Genomic DNA, 19,421 nt, shown 5'->3' on the forward strand with positions numbered 1-19,421 from the left:
GTGTGTGTGTGTGTGTGTGTGTGTGTGTGTGTGTGTGTGTGTGTGTGTGTGTGTGTGTGTGTGTGTGTGTGTGTGAGCCAGGAAGGGTCTCTCTGCTTCATGTTGTATTTTTCTCCCAAGGCCAGCCAAGTTGGCATGGCAACAAAAGGAAATAATGTGCGTGCGGGTTATTAAAACTATGTATTATTTATTATCGGGGTTTTACAGAATCCCATTACTGTATTTGAAATGCCTTTTTTCATGAATACACTGGATAGAAAACCTTCATATGCTCAGCGTACCACCTCAGGTGGAACAAGGCATGTGGCGGCGATATGAAATATTAATTCCACATGTTTTACATAATGCAAAACTACAACGACCACTTTTGAAAACCGCACATTGTAACAAGTGTCGTCGCTTGAAAATTCATCTTTCATCCAGGCAGCGCTTAAGTGCTCAACCACACAAAGCTTTTGTGGTTGGAGTCTGTAGGTTACAATAATGACAAACACACAAACCGCTGCTGCTCTGACAGGAATAGAAAGTGCAGCGTGTGGAAAGCCGACGTGAGTGAAGGATAAACAGCTTCATGAAGTGGCTGTGAATATTTGAATTCAACGTGTGCTTATCTGAACTTACCGCGGAACCTCAGCTTTGAAAGCTGGAGATGCACAGCAGATTTTTTTTTTTATTTACAGGTTTTGAAATGTGTTCAGCTATGTGTAATATTCTTCAAGCTACATACACTGCAAAAACTCACTCAAAGGATGAAACTGGAGTTTTTGCTGTATTTTTCATACAAATCCCACGAAAAGACAAACAATGTGTGAGTCCACCCTTCCTGAGGCACACAGCTTCAAGTGTATTGGTTCTTGCTGTAAATCTTTTACAAAAAACACTCACAAAAATGTGTTTTTGTGTTTTTAAAAGGCTCAATAACTCTCGTAAACAGCTGGGCTCTGTAGTTTTTAGCAGCTGTGACTCAAACAGAAGAAACGGGGCATTTGTTTGGGACTGTTTTCAGCTGTGGATGAATACACATTTAATGCAACAACGGCTGTTTCCAGCAGCAGGACGATGTGTTTAGGATTGATACACCTGCTACGTGTAAAAGAAAGCATTTTGGCTTTGAGTTAAAGTCCTGCTGTAAAATAACAATAAAACACTGAATATGTGTTTGTTACTAATGAAGAATCGACAGAGATAATTCATGATAATTTATTTCAAAATGTCTATGTTCATTTAATTCTGTACGCTTTGGATCCCCAGACGCATTGGCACAACACTTGATTTTTAAGCTCACGGTGGAGTTCAGGAAAGGAAAATAAATGATCAAAATGGGATTTTTGAAAATGCATTTCCTCCCATGTCTGTGTGTGAATGGGAGCCAGCTGAAGAATACGTTTTTTATTTTCCCTCAAATATTCATTTATGCCCCATCTCTCCGTGGCTGTGAATCTCTCTAAGTGCTGTTTTGATTGTACGAGTCGTCCGCCCGGCTGTTCTGCTTCTTGTGGGAGGGTTTCAGTAATGGTCATGCTGCCGCGTCGATAAAGTCGGTGATTTTTCTTTGAAAATGAGGACCCGTGAAAAACAGAATGCTAAAATCTCACCATCTTCACATTAGCTTCTTTATTTTTTTTTAAGAGTGACGTTGCAAAAGTTTTTTTTTTTTTTTTTCTTCGTTAAACTGGGAAATAAAACTTCTTATTGTGGTGTCAGGTACATTTATCTGGACTCTGCTGAGCCATCTGCAACATCCGCTGATGTTGCAGGAAAGTGAAAGAGACAGGTTCATTGGGTGAAAGTGGTACGCTCGATGATTATCTGACTGTATTTTCCATCATTGCCTCTTTTGATTTCCGGCTTCTGTTTAAGAACTTAACTGTGAGCTGTGAAGAACGAGACAGGTGGTTTTTTCCCCCCCTATTTTTGTGATTGGGCGCGAAAGTTTGGGTGGGTGACGGGGCTCTGAACAAATGGCTAACGACAATCGGAGCTAGGGGCCCCAAAAGCTTTGTAATGATGGACGGTGAACGTGACGAATAAAGTTTGATTGATTTCAATTCATCTGCGAGTGGACCCGTTTTGTTGTCTCTGCCATTTCTCTCTTCAATGCAGATTTATTCAGATATGCACTCACTTGAATTATTCAGTATATTAGAGCAATGCACACACACACACACACGCTCTTCTTCAGCAGCGATACATAACACCCAGCGACAGTTGCTCAATTAAGATTCTGATTCTAAATGGTTTCTATTTCCCCGAAGACCAAAACCAGACTTTTCATCCTGCAATCAGTCGTTTGAAATTACCTCCATACTAAATGAGGGAACAAATTGCTTTTCACAGGGACAAAAACAAAATGCAAAGCAGTGTGTTTGATATGACTGTGATTGAGGCAATCATAATGCTGCGTTCCCCCCCGCCTGTCTGTTTTTATGGCCTGGTGTTGCCATAGTGGCGCCCGCTGGCCTCTGGGCCAGCTGCCTCCGCACCTTTCTGTTTTTCCTCTCACGTCTTTGCTGCCTCTCTCTTTTTGTCGCCCTTACTTTTCACATAGTTGTAATCATAACAATCATTACAATAACTACAGTAGCTGAAAATAACATGACGACAACAGGAATAAAGCGGCAAAAAGAGAAAGAAAACAAACACTTGGAGTTTAATTTACTTTGTGTCATGTTTCTCCTGAAACAAACATGACTTTATGTATCTGTGAGTCTTAAGAGCACAAAGGTGTGTATACGAAAACAATGTAGAGAAAATTTAAGATAAAATCATATTGGTTCCCACTGCTCATCTTCCAAACTGATATCTCTTCTTACCTGAGCACCTTGCATCTGTGACATGAAATTCACATAAGAATGTACGTAAATACCTGGACTTTTTACATTAATTAAACATCGACTTGATCATTAGTTATTGACTTTTTAGCCCAGTTAGTGTCGTGGCTCTGCAATGTGGGTCTGTCGGTCAGTCCACTACTTTGGTCTAGACAGAAATATCTCAACAAATATTTAATCGATTGTCCTGACATTTGGTTCGCACATTCATGACCCCCTAAAAAAATGAGTCCCTGATGTTTCCTCTGACGCCATGAGTCCAGTTTAAGACAAAATACCAGCGAAACTAACGACATTCCCATCCGCCACGCTGCACTGTGTTTTGGGCTCTAATTAGCAAAATGTTAGCATCCTCACGAGCTAAACTAAGATGGAGAACATTAAACCTGATTAGCATCATCATGTTAACCTACTGATTTAAGCATTTAGCCATTACGCTGCTGTGCTTAAATACATCCTCACAGAGCTGCTATGCTTCAGACTTTTAGTCTCGTTTACAGACATACAGCAGAACTAGTTTTTCTTAACGTTTATGTGATATAATCACTGAAGTCTGAGAAGCGGGAGAGGGAATTACAAAAAGCAGGTATTCAATGTGCTTGTAAAAAACATAAACTGTCAGCAAAACATCTCTTACCGTAATGAAACAATACCTTTGAGGCAACATTGTATTTTGCTGTTCTGATCAGACTTGGCGTTATAATAGAAGTCTGAAAACCAACTAACAAAGTTCCTTATTCAAGATAAGTAAACCCTAATTCAATACAAATTCATAGACGCCCATTTTTTTTTTCTTACCCCAAAATGACAAGTTTGCATATTAAATAAATGTAGAACGAGATTTTAAGTATTGATGTAGGTGTAATCGCTCTGTTGAGGTGTTTCGTGGTGTGGTTGCTGTCCGTCCTGCAGCACATGGACGACCCATTAGAGAGAAAGTAAACCCTCCCTACACAGAAAGCAGCTAACAAGATTGTCAGAGAGAATAATAGGGTTGGCAACAAAAAGGCCACTCATCGGGATATCAGGCTACGTGCACTCACGGGATCACATTAAACTCCCTAACAACACGTAAACAAACACACTACTGTGCATCATGCACTCAAACGCATCAAATCTCTCGTTAATGGGCTCTCACACACGCACATAAACAGACACAAACAAACATTCACCCGCGATGCCAAAAAAATGAAATGCAACAAACACAAAAGAATGGATTTCGTTAATTCCATAACCGTGCGTTTATGTGTCGTGCACATGCTGCTCTGCGGAGCAATGTTCTAGGATTATGCATTTGAAAGTGCACAAGTGGGTGAATGGCCGTAGCTTAACTCAAGTGCTTTGCCCTGATTGCACTGTGATTGGGCCTAAAATGTCAAGCGCCTTGTCATCACCGAGGAGGAAGGGCATTTCAGGTCTTTATGTATTCCAGCTCTGTGACTCACGTTGTTGTTATCACAGGGGGGGGAAATCACGGCACTCGGGTCACATATGTTTACACTTGACCACCAATTCTAATAGCCACTAGTTTGGCCACTTCGTGACTCTTTTGAGTCACTAAACAGACAATTTCTTTCCAATTCACAAAGAACGATGATGTTGCCTCTGGACATTAGACGACTTTTTGTCAAGGACGTCACACATTACTTGACACTAAACGACGTGATTTGTTGCAGCAAAGTGCTGTCCCATTCCTAATTACACCATTTCAAGCCCTCACAGTCTCTTACACTCAACCACTTACCAGGTGACGTCAGTAAGTCCTTGAGGGTTCAGGGTTTCAGGCTCTAGGGGGGGGACACTGGGATTGGCCCATAGCCCGTCTCCTCTCCGCTTTCAAGCTGCCTCCCACTGCAGAATGCCGGTGTTGATAGCTGCAGGATATGCTTCCATTCTCCGTCGTGACAATACCAAGAACTGCTTGAGCACTTAAGGAAACCAATCGTCTTTGTTTAGTTTCACAGACGGGGCCTTTTGGCACTGATTGCAAGAGGTCATTGTCTTTCAGAAACAATTTTCCTGTTATTGAGCCAGTGGAATATATTTTAGACTATACCAGGAAGGACACATTCGTATACATCCCCCATTTTAAGTTACTCAATAGAAATTCTATTTTATAAAAAGTAATAATTGAAGAATCAATTACAACGCAGTCTGGTTCTTTTAAAATCCTTCGTGACGGCTTATTCTTCAAATACAATCCTGTGTATTGGGTTATTGCCACTTTGCCTATCAAATATTGGTCATCTCTACAATCTATATATCTTGCAGTGCTGTGTAACAGTAATGATGTTAAAACATTTGGCTATGTGAAAATTCTTGAGCCACTTTAAACACCGTTTAAAACTTTAACCAATAATCCTCAACATTTCCCTTGAAACATAGAGAGTGCAGTTTAGTTGAATGGGAACGTTATGTTGTTGGCGACGGGGTTGACATCAGTTACGCAGAAAAGAATATATAGCAATCTCATGAAATATGCAGCCTAAAACTGATTTTCAAAAAGCCTTACATCCAAAGTAATTTCCTGACATGAAGCGCATGAACTAAAATGAAACCATACCTGCCACTGATTCTTAAGTCTCACATTCCTCTTATCATATAATGTGTCTCTTCATACTATTTTTAATGTCTACCTGTTATCAATCCCTCTTTCTATGCACCGCTTTAACATTTCAGCTTCAGCACCAACACTGTGTTGGCGACGGATGTTGCAGGCTAAATGTAGTCCAGCTTTGTGAGTCACAGAGAGCAATGAGGCACAGCAGCACCGAAGGCTTCCATGTATTTTTTTTTTTTTTTTGCCTTTTGTGAGTCAGAGCGTGTTGGAACAATGCAGGCGTGCAGGTTGCCGGCTGGGTGGGCTGTTAGAGCAGCTTATCCCCGATAATGTGCGCTCATCCCGTCTGCGAATAACCACTCCGCTGGGCTCAGAGGTGACACCGACATCGAAAATCTACCAGATGTTCCTCGCTTCTGCTCTCTCGTCTGCAGAGGAGGAATTTATAGTTTTACACGTCTTTCTCCAAGGGCGGAAATTATATAATTGAAGTGAGTTAAACCTCAGCTGGTGAGAAATAAAAGCAAAAAGTCATAAACCTCTGATTGAAAAGAGGAGGTAGCTGAAGTTTTTTGACTCTTCGACTTCAGCCGAGCCACTCTGGTCTGCAGCTGTCTGGCTAAGCTGAATGTTGGTCATGAGGGAACATTTGACCCACTTCTTCTTTGCCATGCATGTACCAGGTACTAAACCCTGAAACAACTTAGATTATTACTCCTGTTCCATTGAAATATATTAAATGTGTGTTTCAGGGTAATCAAGAGAAATATGTGAACAAACAAGTGTTTCATTAGGTGAAAGTAGTTTCTCAATAAAAAAAAATAAAACACAACCTTTTATCTTATTAACTTTTCTGAACCAGTTTTACTTAAATCTAAGTCTTTGTCAGTAAGACACTATAAGACAGTATAGGACAGGCTGGGCTCTGAGGCAACACAGCTGAGATGAAAGCAGGGTGTCTGAAACAGAATACGCAAGTAGGCAAAAGTCCCTAAAAGACAGACAAGGCTGAATATAGGAAGCTTGAATGTCACGTTACAGCTGTGCACGTTCCCTGTGCTGTTGTCCCTTTCCCCTCTAGCTCTGCTCAGGTGTGCTGCATTGCTAAACGAGGTGCACCTGGCCGGGTCAGGTTAAAAGCTCCTGTGCCAGCAGAAAGAAGAAAGAGCCCACTTGTTGTTATTGTCTTGTTCATGTTTTTATGTTGATAAATCCCATGGATTTGATTGTCTTAAAGGGGTCTTCTGTGGTTGATTTTCGGTCAATATGGAGCGTTGTTTCCCCCCAAAAAGTCGCCCAAGTGTGGGGCGTAACAGTCACGGCAAACTATCTGGCAATGAACAGCAGCTTACGGACTCGTATGACGCGTTCTCATCCCAACTCGTCACACACTGATGCTCGACCAGGTGTCACTTTCTTTCATAACTGGACCGGACCAACACACCAACTGTTATCTCTGTTTAATGCAAAAGTATTGCAAAGGAACGGGAAACTTCCCGCCGTGACTTAGATATCATAGAAAGGAAGACATTGTACAATGTTGGAGATGCAGGTTAAAAACATTTGATTCGTTCATTTTGATTTGATTATGGATAATTTGGAGTTTCACAGAATTGTTCTTTGGAAGCAGTAAACATTGCAATCATAAACGTTTGCCGTGGAGAAAAAGATGAATTCACATAATTCAAAATAACAACAAAGAACCTCATTTGCACCTTTCGTACAAGACATGCAGCACAAAGTGCTTTATGAAAAGGGAAAATAGATAAAGTGAACATAAAGAGAGAAAATAAGGTAGAAAATATTAATAAAACAAGATGAACAAAAAAAGATGAAATAGAATACATAACATAAGATGGAATATAAAACCCACTGGCAAAGCAGCAGCCTCAGAAGGTCTCCATTCTCCTCTACATCAGTGGCTGGAGTTTTACATTTTTAAGACTCGAGACATTCGAGACGCCTCGAGTGCACCCTCGACCGAACTCCATCAGTGTCTCGAAGTTTATGCACCTCTCAAAGACATCACGCAGAGTTGTTTCATTTGTTAAAACTTTAATCTGCAAAACAAATGTCGTGCCCTCAGACTTGTCTCTCTCTGGACGTGATGCAGCCCTTCACACAGATGTGGACGGATGAATGAACGAAGGGATGGAGTGATTTGGGGATTAGAGGAGAGCCGAGTGGACTTCTGTCAGCTCTGATCGCCCACAGCCGGGACTGTGATCAAGTTTTGGCTGCGTTGTTTCTGTTCACACGAGCCACTGAGGCGATGGAGGTTAGGCCTCATTTCTGTGACCGACTTAATTAGTCCCTCCCTCCCTCCCTCTCCAGTGTGTGTGTGTGTGTGTGTGTGTGTGTGTGTGTGTGTGTGTGTGTTTGGAATGTTGAGGCATGTCTGCGGGGAAAAAGAGAGGAACTAAATCGGCTCTGCATAAACATGAAATAGGCAAATACTTCAGCAACAAGAACGCACTCGCAAAGCCGTCGAAGGAAAACAGAGCTTCCCTGCACGCTCGTGCTTTGACTCACAGAGTGACACGCGCAGACATGCAGATCCATAAATGCCTTAATTAAACAACATCACGGGGGGGAAGAGATGTGTGCAAAGGAAATGACAAGAGACGAAGCCGAGTGGAGGTCGAGGTGTGACGACGAGGGTTCAGGTCTTAATGAAGACGCGGTCAGGTCACCGAAGCTGCAGCCAATGAAAGACGCCTGGCACCACTTCGTCACATCTCCGAAAACTAGGGCGCTATTTGGATAAACTCCCCACATATTGGGAGTCTAAACTGTTTCTTTCTCGCTTGAAAACATATTAAAACTGAATGAAGTGACAGCTTTTATTCTGGCTGAAAAATCTGACGGCCGGGACGCGGTTTCAAGGCACCTCAACAGCGGCCCTGAGGCTTTGGAGACTCCATCGGGGATTCCGAAAGATCTTGTAGCGTGTGATCACGGGTCAGTCATGTTGTGTGAAAACCACAACTTAAAAGACAAGACAGCAAGTTGCGTAGAGTGAATTGTGCAGCGATCTGACGAGGTTTGTTTAGCGCGAACTTGGCTTTAAAGTATCAAGAACCACAACAAAGAAAAACTAAAAAGGGTAAAAAACGATGTAAACTGATGATTGTGAAGGATGTTTTAGGGAGAAGATCAGAAACTAGAGGAAACACATTAAATATCTATCAAATCAGTTCTGCGTCGTGTGCCGGATGCTGCTGCTGATCACACACGCAATCATCCCCTTCTTTTTTAAATGTATAGACGAAAGATTACACTTTGATGCAGCCGTTGCAGCCCACATTCACAGAATTATGAGCCACAAAAACACATTCAAAAAACACACACACAATCCCCTCCTCTTTATCCCCCGGCGGCTGAATCCACCGCAGACCCACCTACGGCCCAGTTGTTTACTGAGACTCCCGTGAACCGCGGTTCAAATCCCGCCTCGTACTTCCCCTCTGCAGTGCACCGCCGCTCTGACCCCGTGCCCACACAGGAGCTGGTGATCTAGAACAAAACAATCAAATGCTTTGTTCTCTGCAGAGTGAAGCCCCGCTCGATATCGAAAAGAGAGAGGGGGGGGGGCAAGGAGTGGGAACCTCCCGGGGACACGTGCGTTTCTTCCGGAGTGTGCGTCAGAGGCTCGAAGCAGGCATCGCCAATGTGTGTTTGTGTGCTGATATGATATTCGTGAAGGCAAATGTACATTTTGAGGTCGAGGGAAATCTTTGGTTTTTATGCATGCAACGCACGTCTGAGTTCATCTACAGCGAGCTGTCGCGGTTATGCCTTCGTCAGTGGCTGGTAGTGGAAGCGCCTCCATTAGCATTCGTTAGCTCCAAAACATCAAGCGGGAAAGCGAGATCACATGCAGCTGCGAACTGAGTGCGTAGGTGTGCGCGTGCTACAAAGAGCATAAGAGATGCCGCAGACAGAAGAGAACTTCTCTGTTCTTCGTCTAAAGCACCAGCAGGAAGATTGTTAGCGGCATGAGATATGCCAACTCGTCGGTGAATCATATTAGATGTCGTTTAATTAACAGGATAACAGATTTAAGCCTTGTGAAGGAGACAGAAGTGGAGAGGCATGAATAATCTGACAATGATTGAGTTTGTTGTATAGATCTCACCCACGTTTGTTTGTCGTTACTCCCTCCTTTAAATTGGACCCATTTTCGATGTACTCCTGGGTAATTTAAGAGTCTCTTCACACACGGATGAATGAGGTTCAAGCTGCTCAGCTCTTTACTTTTTTTAGCAGTGAAATTGGGTAATGAGTCGAGCAACCGCAGCAAAACATCTGCATATTTCCGAGGGGTTCCTGCTGCGTCTAAAAACTTTTCCCACCCAGCGACTTCCTCGCCAAAAGAACATTAGCGGCACACCGCAGACCGAGTTGTGTGGGTTTTTTTTTCCTCATTATGTCAGCAGGTGACATTGATTGTTGCGTAACAGCCTGCGGGCAGAATGTTAAATTCTTCAGGTCTAAAGTGCCCCAGTCGGCCACCGACGCAGGTGTTTCCACTCATCTCGCTTGATTAGACCTCTTCTGTAGGTGTGAACACACTGTGGTTCATTAACTGCTGTACTCTCATGGTGGCTCTGTTACACCTGGTAGGAGTGAGACAAATTATACCTTCAGCTTTCTTCATTAGTGCGGTCCGTCTGATGATTGATTTCCAGCATAAATGCACCAATTACTGAAAATTAAATCCTCATTTTTTGGGGGGAAGGAAATATGAACTACAAGGACAGTTGCAAGCAGTTGGTCGGTCCACCGCTTTGGTCCTGATTAAAATATATATCAACAACTATTTTTATTTGATTATTTACACCAGGTGGGGAGATCATGCGTTCCGACACGTGTGCGTGAGTGTGTGTATCCGTCTGTCCACGGCTGAACTTGTTCAGCAATATACGACAGCATGTTAGCATTGTTATTGTGTTTAGCATTTAGCTCTGTGAAGCTGACAAAGTACTTATTATTTTAAAAGTAACAACTAAGTTCCTTTAAATCAAAGCCGTTGTCCATCTTTAGTGGTATTTCTGTCTTTGCATACACTGAGCATGCAGTTGCTCACCAAATGACTAATCGTTGAACGGGGCAGATTTACATGTTTTGTACGGTCTATGAGTACTTTACCTTGATTGATTCCACACACTACGCCTACGGCCCCGGCAGAAGACCTTTTTTGTTTTTGTGCCTTTTTTGCTATAATAGGGTAATGAGACGGAGGCAGCAGGCGGTGTCAGAGAGATGACAGAGCCAGTCTCACTTTCATTAAACCTCACACAGACCTGTCTTCACCCGCAGATGAAAGAGCAGAAGAGGAAGACGGGAGGATAATTGGAAGAGAAAAATGCAAATATTTAGCCATTTAGAAGGGATTCGGGGGATGTTTGTGCGTGGCAGTGGTGGGTGGTGAGGCTCGTGTGGGTTTGTGGGAGTGGGTTTTAATGGAAGGTTTTTTTCGTTGTTGTTTTCTTTTTTTAGTCTGTGTGTCTCTTCTCCCCAAGCGGTTGATGTCACTCAGTAGCCGAGCGGAGGAGCGTCTCCGGTTTCCCGAGCTCACAAAGAAAATAACGGCCCCTCTGTTGCACCAGAGACCTGGTGGGCCTGACAGACCCCCACTATTCCTCTTCTCCATCCCACTTGTTCTCCCATCACCCGCACTTAGTTTCTCTCGAATCCTCCGACAGAATTTCTGTTGCCAAAGATTCTCAGAAACTATTACAAATTTTGGCAAAAAGAAACTCATCAAAGGACGACATTAGCAAAGCATTAGCATCACCTATTTCCCCTCGCACCATCTCTCATCTTCTTCCCGGGATCTCTCTCTGACACCTTCCGACTGAAGAATCATGATTCATGTGTTGCCGGCTGCATGTGAGAGGGACTGCATCCTTCATCGAGCAGGGGGCTTGCTCTTCTGTGGCCTTGTTTCAATAATACAGCAGTCTCAAGCAGCTATCCATCATTCAGAGGACTCAACTCCCCTCTGCTCTTCACCGATACTTGCTGAACTCAGCCCTGCAAAACTCAGCACGAAAACAACTCTCTTGTTTTCTACTGATTTTCGCTGAAAACACACTGGTTTCACATCGTTTGAAATGATTTTCACTTTGACTTTATGACGCCAAGCATCTACAAGTTGGTTTATTTCTTGTTGCAAGAACATGCTCATCCCTGTGGTTTACAGTTAAGGCCTAGGCATGGATAAAGGGGACAAGGGGTTAAGGGGGCCCCAAAGATCTGTTAGCGGGGGCTTTAGGTAGCGTTAGGGGCCTTTTAGGCGTCTGTGCTGGGGGCCCATCATTTCATAATCTGTCCGTGTAAAAGTCACAAGTTCCTCTTTTACCGAGATCAGCTCAGAAAATCAGATCAAGTGCAAATGAACTGCAGATTAAGATTCTGATCTGAACAGCAACAGAGTGTTTGTTTATGTATTATTTAAAATCCAATTACACATTTTAAAGATTCTAGTTTTATTCATTTTTGAATACAAACAGATAAATTCACTGTTCTCTTTAACAAACACACTGACTTGTTTCTCTTTTGAGTCATCTTCAGGATCCCAAAAGCAGGAAACTTGATCCTCAGATAAAAGCACTTGCTTATTGGGTTATCGAACAGAGGGACAGAGCTGGTGGTGGAGGAAGAGAACGAGGAGGGTGGGGGGGTCTTCACTGTCCGCCATGGCCCCCGAAGGCGGGGGTCATGGATTTAAAAAACAAATGAACGGTTACAAGAGGAGGGAGAAGAGGGGAGTAACCTGACCCCTCTGTGGCTTTGCATTCACATTAAAGCACTACTCTCTGCTACTTTTACACCCCCACACGCCGAGACCCACACCCAATCTGAACACACACACACACACACACACACACACACACACACACTCCCCTGAAAGACAGCTTTCAGAATTGGATTACCAGCTCTGAATGGGGTCGGTTCCCCTCCGCTGGGTTTCATCTCCATCCCCTGCCGGGACTAGTGGTCCATACACACACACACACGCGCACGCATACACACACACACACACCTACACGCACACACACACACTCACAGCATGGTGCGCTCTTTCAATCCGCATTCAAAGAGGGAGTCTTTGGGGAGACACAATAGCGGCACATGCATATATTTGGACATGTAATGAGGGCACATCCCACCAATTAAGGAGGACTGGTGTGTGTGTTTGTGTGTGTCTGTGTGTGTGTGTGCGCGCATGTGTGTGTGTGTGTGAGCATAGTTATCCCAGCTGCAGATGTGTCCTTGATGGCGCTGAACTTGAATGTCAATCTGACCCTATTGTGGAGGGGGGGGGGTCGGAGTCAAAGCTTCATACCGTCTCTGGGGACACCCTGAGCACTCGTTTCCAGACACACACACACACACACACACACTCACCTACATGCAGGTGATTTCAGTGGGAGTTCGTAGAGGGAGATCTGGTGTCTTGTTATCTGCTTCAGGCTGTTGCTCTCTCTGCTTGTCGCTGATAAATGCCTCCGAATAATTACCATAAAATATTCAAACACAAGTGAGTAAAAGGGGCGAACAGCTTCAGCAAGAAAACACAATTATCTTGCATCCAAACCGCAAGCGGTGGCTTTGAGGGAACACTACAACAATACATGTGCTTATTTCTGGTAATGAAAAACGACTGCTGAAAATATTATAATACGAAGAAAAAAAAATCAATCTGCAGACAGGAGACAGCAATCCTTTCGATTGGCAGGCCTTCGTGTAGAGCAGCTGTCAATAGATGCCAAACAGCACTTTACATATTTTATTTTCTCAACATCCTCCATTTTTTAAAGAAACTAAGTGTAACTGTTCACTCTCGTGAAAACTTTTCACTCAAGACATGTAAGAAAGTCCATCGCTTTTTGGTGGTTTGTTAAAATTCATGATACATTGATAAATGGATATATTGAAATGATTATTTCATCATCCGTGTACGGCAGTAATATGTCCATGATGTCTTTTCTTCAAGAATTCCAGCTAAAAATGAATAATGGATTTACAAATGGTCGTTCTTTTAGAAGGGAAATTAATACAGGATGAGACGCCGACGTGTCATCTTCTCACATCTCCTCTGAATAAAGTGGAAATCACATTTAGGAATACTTTGCAAAATGGATTTAGATCTTTTTTAAGTGCTGCGGGGAAAGTCATCACACTTATACTGTCGGATGTCGGACGGCTTGTTAAAGTGCACGAAAAGTGTTGATTTGCTCCTAAAAGATCTTCCAGACTTCTTCGGTTTTCATTTTTCCATTTTGTCAGATGTCCATGGGCATGGAAACACCTTCCAGTGGTAAGGAAATTAACGATTTTTTTTGTTCTTCCATTTCCTGCATGCATCCGTCTATGATCCGGGCCTGTCAGCGTTTAACAGTCTAATTTGCAGATGGAGGAGGAGGGATTAGTCAGCCAGAGGTGTGATCGTCACGCCTGTCATCTCTCACTTCACACCCCCACCCCCCACCCTCAACAAGAAAGACACTTAACCATATTCTCCCTCACATTCTCGCCTACACACACACACACACACACACACATCCCCAGCACTCCCTCCCCACATTCACACTCTTGCTCATTTCCTCCGTCTACCTGTCTGGAGGTTTTTCTGCAGGATGACCCGCTGTTCCTTTATGTAACACGCAGACGAAGAGCAGAGGAGTGGAGGTGGAGTGTTTATGTGCATGTGTGTGCAGACACGTTGTGTGTGTGTGTGTGTGTGTGTGGGTGTGGGTGTGGGGGGGGGATGTTAATGTGTGAGAGAACAGCTGTGGATCATTTTCATATCAGTGGCGACTGTGGCTAAGTGGATAGCAGGGCCGTCCTTCAATCAGAGGGGCGGCGGTTCAATCCCCGGCCCCGGCTCTGTTAGTCGCGTGTCGTGCTAAATGACTGTAATGTGAGGATTGTTGCAGAGGACAACACCTGACTGCATGAGTGGAGAAAAAGTGAACAGCAAAAAAAGGAAGGGCAACAGCTGTGACACCTGAGCAGATTTTCAGGTACAGGGAATTTGGATGGTGTGATTTCACCTCCGTCGCGGCGTCTTAAGCTCCGTGATGACAGTGTGGCGAGCGAGACGACAGCTGCAGGAGATTCTGGAGACATCGGCTGACGCGGGGCGTCTCGAAACAGATGTTGGTGTCAAAACATTTTTTCTTTTCATGAAGTGTCTGTTCCGGTGGTTTGGCTCTGATCCCTGTCCCCATCTACTCGTTCTCCTGTCTTTGTTGAACGCGACATACGTAGACACACACAGAATGCATGTTGGCATTTAAATAAAACTAAACTTTTAATTAATGACATTATTTATGAGCATATTCAGTTTATTTTCTATTTCCCTCTCAAAGAAAAATTAGGCCTCTGAAACTGCTTTTATACCATCTGGAAGCATCAAACAGCATCGGTTAATAACTTTACTTTTGGGTTTGTGGCTTTTTTTTACAGAAGCATACTGTAATTGGCTGAATGAGATTAATAAATGAAGAAACCACAACCCTTTTTAAAGCTCTTCTTGCCCTGACCTGATGCAAATGGCAGCCTGGAAAAGCCTGACACCGTTTCCAGTGATGGTGAAAATACAGTGTCTATAGTTAATGGACTAAATAGAGTACAGATCTCCTGCAATAATCATCTAATCTGACTTTAGGTGCTGATATTTCTGACCTTACAGTCTGTTTTTGCAAGAGGGTTACATGTGTTTTATTCAAAGTTAGCTTTTAAACTCTAAAAACTGACCTGCAAAACCTCTTCTGCATTATGTATGTGTCTTTTTTACTATTTTGTGTCATGCAGAGCTGATGCTCAATCTATTCATTGATTTTCCAACATTTACTTCCACATATTATAAAACACATAATTCAGCCACACCATGTGTTTGTATGCAAAGTGTATTCTGTTTTATTTCCAGTTGCAGTGGAAACTTCTTTTATTCCATTTTTTTATGCGTTATTAAAGATTCCTGTGTGTTAATCAGCCAGCCAGAAACTGCAAATGCAGTTTTCCCGTGAGAGTCGGATGCATTGAAAAAACGACATGTCCATATCTCCCTGAGATAAACATAATTTTCTACCCTGATGGACAATAAAATGATTGTGCAGTGTTTCACAGTCTAATTAACCGGGTCACATTCCTCGTGTACGGCGTCCGCTTGGCAAACAGCCTCACTTCTCCCTCTGAACAGCAGATGCATGCTGCTCTCTGACTAGACTGAGGATTAACTGATTATCAAATTCAACCTGGTGTAACTCTTTCAGCCCTCTCCTGTCCACTACATCCCTGCATCTTGTTTGGCCCGACTCTGTGAAGCTGTCAGCTTCTTATAACCAGGAGATGTGAACGAGGCGTCAACTCGACTGCGTCACTGAGGCCGTGCAGAGGAGGAGTGATCTGTGATGAAGGGAGGGGAACAGACAGACAGCGGAATAAATAGGGTGCAGGGGACGTGGACGACCGAGTCAGCTCTTCTGCCTGTCGTCATACGCTGCCTGGGCCCCCTGGGGCATTGTGGGAAATGTGCATGTGAGAGGGTTGGCACGTGTGTTTGGCATTGTATGTGAGTGGATGCCGTCTCCAATGTCTGACTTCTTTTCATTCTTTGAGCACCGTCTTTGCTTTATTTTTGGGAATATCATCTTATTTCCTACTGTCACACATATTCTAGATGTCTTGAGCATCATGTTTTACACATTTCTCCAAAATTTAGCCTCACTTAATTAAACAAGCGGCAGCTTCCTGGTATGAAAAGTGAAGCCAATGTGCAAGTGCCCTAAACGTGCATTCTTTCTAATGGCCAGCAGGGGGCGACTCCTTCGATTGTATAGAAGTCTATGAGAAAATGCCCTTACTTTTGACTTGATTTATTACCTCAGTAAACATCGTAAACATAAGTTTATGGTCTCGATCTCTAGTTTCAAGTCTTCTTCAATTCAGCATGATGTTCATTTCGTAAATTATGACCATAAAGCAGAGTATGCTTTAGGAAGGGGCTACCCTGTGACTGACAGATACAGTCTAATTTTCTAAATATATGTTCTTTGGGTTTGAACAATGTTTGCGCTTGAATTGAACGACTCATCAGCAAGAGCTTAATAGTTCCATCATGCAGCAAACATGCTACTGCAGAGCAAATTAGATATGATGGCGAACGCATTATCACACATCCTGCATCTCATCTGTGGGACAAATGTGAATTTGCATGCATTGACGGAAGCCTTTCAATTAAGATTCCTTCTTGATCTCAGATGAGTCGATCAAATGTCACACACTTCGGCCAGTCTGCATGCAGCTCAAGCGTCCGGCTGAGGTCACGATCAGTAAAACGCACCTTTGAGTGGAGGGCGTCTTTAATCCTCGACTGCAATGAAGGTGGAAGTTAAAAAATGGATGGGCACGCGCTCACGTACAGAATCTCCTGAAGACTGCAGCTACCTGTCGTCCATCCGTCATCTCACCTTGAGTAAGCTGAGACGGAGAGGTCTGAACAGCAACACACTCGCCTGTCTCCATGACCACCCCACAGCATATGATATGAGCCTACACACAGTTTCTGACATGATGCACACACACACACACACACACACACACACACACTCACTGACAGTATCTTATATGAGCAGTGTCCGTGTCTCTGCTCATTTCTCTCTCTGTGAGTCAGAGATGCTTTTTGCACACCACAACACATCACTTCCATTTTAGTTCACACTCTGAAAGGCTGTGGGCGGCATGTGTGTGTGTGTGTGTGTGTGTGTGTGTGTGTGTGTGCAGAGAGAGAGAGAGAGAGAGCAAGAGGGCAGAAAGGAAATGTGTGTGTGTTCCAATTAATTAGCATTAGCTCGACGCTGCTGGTTTCCGAGTGGCTGCAGATTGCCACACTAGTGATTTTTCCACTCGGTGGACGCAGGAGCTGGCCCACAGTGATCATCTGGCACGTGGAAGACGCCGGAGAGAGGGGAGCTGTCCCAACGGCCGGGAATGAAACACTGACAGCCACACAACATCTGAAGCAGAGTCCCCCCCCCGCCCCCTGACCTTGGAGTGAAACAGTTTCTTGTGCCAGTTTGATCAGAAATGAGTTATTCATATTAATCAGATATCTATATTTGGCAAATAGTTTCCCCAAGTGCACCAGTGGATAATGGAAAAGGTTACGGTGTATTAGTTTTGCTATTTGAGGTATCAAAATGTCTCTCATTGCAGGCAGGGCTGCATGTAATTTCGAGTCTATCATTTTGTAATTTAGCCCCAAAAATACAGACAGAGTCAATATCATCAGGGCTGATTCCACCACTGGGGACACTGAGGTCACGTCTGTATTAAAGGCGTTGCTCTATAGACGGCAACGTCTGTCTGCTGGTCGCTCCGCCGCTTTGGTCCATGGGTAAAATATCTCAGCTGGATTACCGTGAAATCTTGTACAGACATTCGTGTTCCCCAGAGGATGAATCCTGCTGACTTCGGTGATCCCCTCACTTTTCATCAAGCACCATCGTCAAATTAAAATGTGCCCAATACTTTGGTTTAACCCTAAAGTTTACACTATACAGTGAGTGTGTGTGTGTACTTTAAGACTCATATCTGTTATAAAATAAAAAAACAAATAAATAGATTAATAACTCAGCATTTCTTTACCAGAATGTTGGCAGCATAGGCACGGCTTTGAAGACAGCATTTACACTTGTGTGTGAGTAAATAGCCCAAACACAAGGTCCATTTAACAGCTTTCTTCTCACCCACTCACACTGTTTTGTTTTTCAATCGGCATTTCACGCTTCATTTTATGGGGCTCTTATTTCCGAGAAAGTTCCTGTAAAGAATGATGTAATCCTGTACTACAGCACCGCAGGGGAAATAGAGACAAAGCACTGGTTTTGTTCAAGTTTAGCCACTTGTGTGTAGTTCTCGGTCGCCGGAGGAATTTCCCTGACAGAACTGCTCAGTTTAAAGGGACAGTGTATTTGGTGGCATCTAGTGGTGAGGGTGCAGATTGTAACCAACTCAATAATCGTCCCCTCGCCCCTCCCTTTTCAAGCTGCCAATTGGGAAACCATAATACCATTTGCTTTGCATATTGGTCATTAATATCATAATAACACTACTTTAGGAGGAAGGAGGCCTGCAGGTAACATAAAAACACAAAAAGCTCTTTCTAGAGCCAGTGTCTGGGTTTGTCCATTCTGGGCTACTGTAGAAGGGCTCATTCTAAGCTAATTAAAACACAATGATTCTCAGTTTTTAATATTATATTCCAGTTCTGCGAATTGATCCCTCAAAATGCACACTGGCCCTTTAAATAGACATATAACTGAGCAGTTATTGAATGACTTAAATATAAAAAAGACTTTCTGTTTGACTCATGAAATCAGTATTTGTTCAACAAATGTTAATATTAGGGTTCTGTGACCAAACCAAGGGCAGACAGAGAGGAACAAAGAGCAGAAATCTGCTACAAATTATGCAGGAAGACATTCAAAACACTCACTCAGTCACTCATGCTCTCAGTTTGTAAGTGTCATTGTCATCCTCTCCAAAATGGCAGGATTTCACAGTTACACTCATCTGCAAGGATGAGTCCAGAGAGGCATGAAGATGCCAAGAAAACAAGTCTTTCTGGGAACAAAAAAAACAACAAACCCGATTGAATCAAAGAGGAGCGATTGTGCTCATAAGATGCATGGCAGAGGCCCAGACAATAATGATCCACTGCCAGATGCCAAACAACATCTGGAGCTGGCAGAGCACCAACAAACACTGCAATTAGACTAAAAAAACAACTAATGAGGAATGTGTGTAAGTAGGCCCATTATCACATTTCAAACTTTATGTTGATTCATAGGAGTTTAAGTCTGAGCTCACGCTGAATCACAATAAGTACACGGCCAAAAGTATGTGGACAAACTGTACATCATTTGTGAGTGTTGAACTGTGAAGAGAAGTCGAGCAGAAGTATCATTGTATTTATATATATATATATATATATATATATATATATATATATA

The sequence above is a fragment of the Anarrhichthys ocellatus genome, unplaced genomic scaffold (assembly GCF_004355925.1).
Source record: "Anarrhichthys ocellatus isolate YVR2014 unplaced genomic scaffold, GSC_Weel_1.0 scaffold11, whole genome shotgun sequence".
Classification (NCBI taxonomy): domain Eukaryota; kingdom Metazoa; phylum Chordata; class Actinopteri; order Perciformes; family Anarhichadidae; genus Anarrhichthys; species Anarrhichthys ocellatus.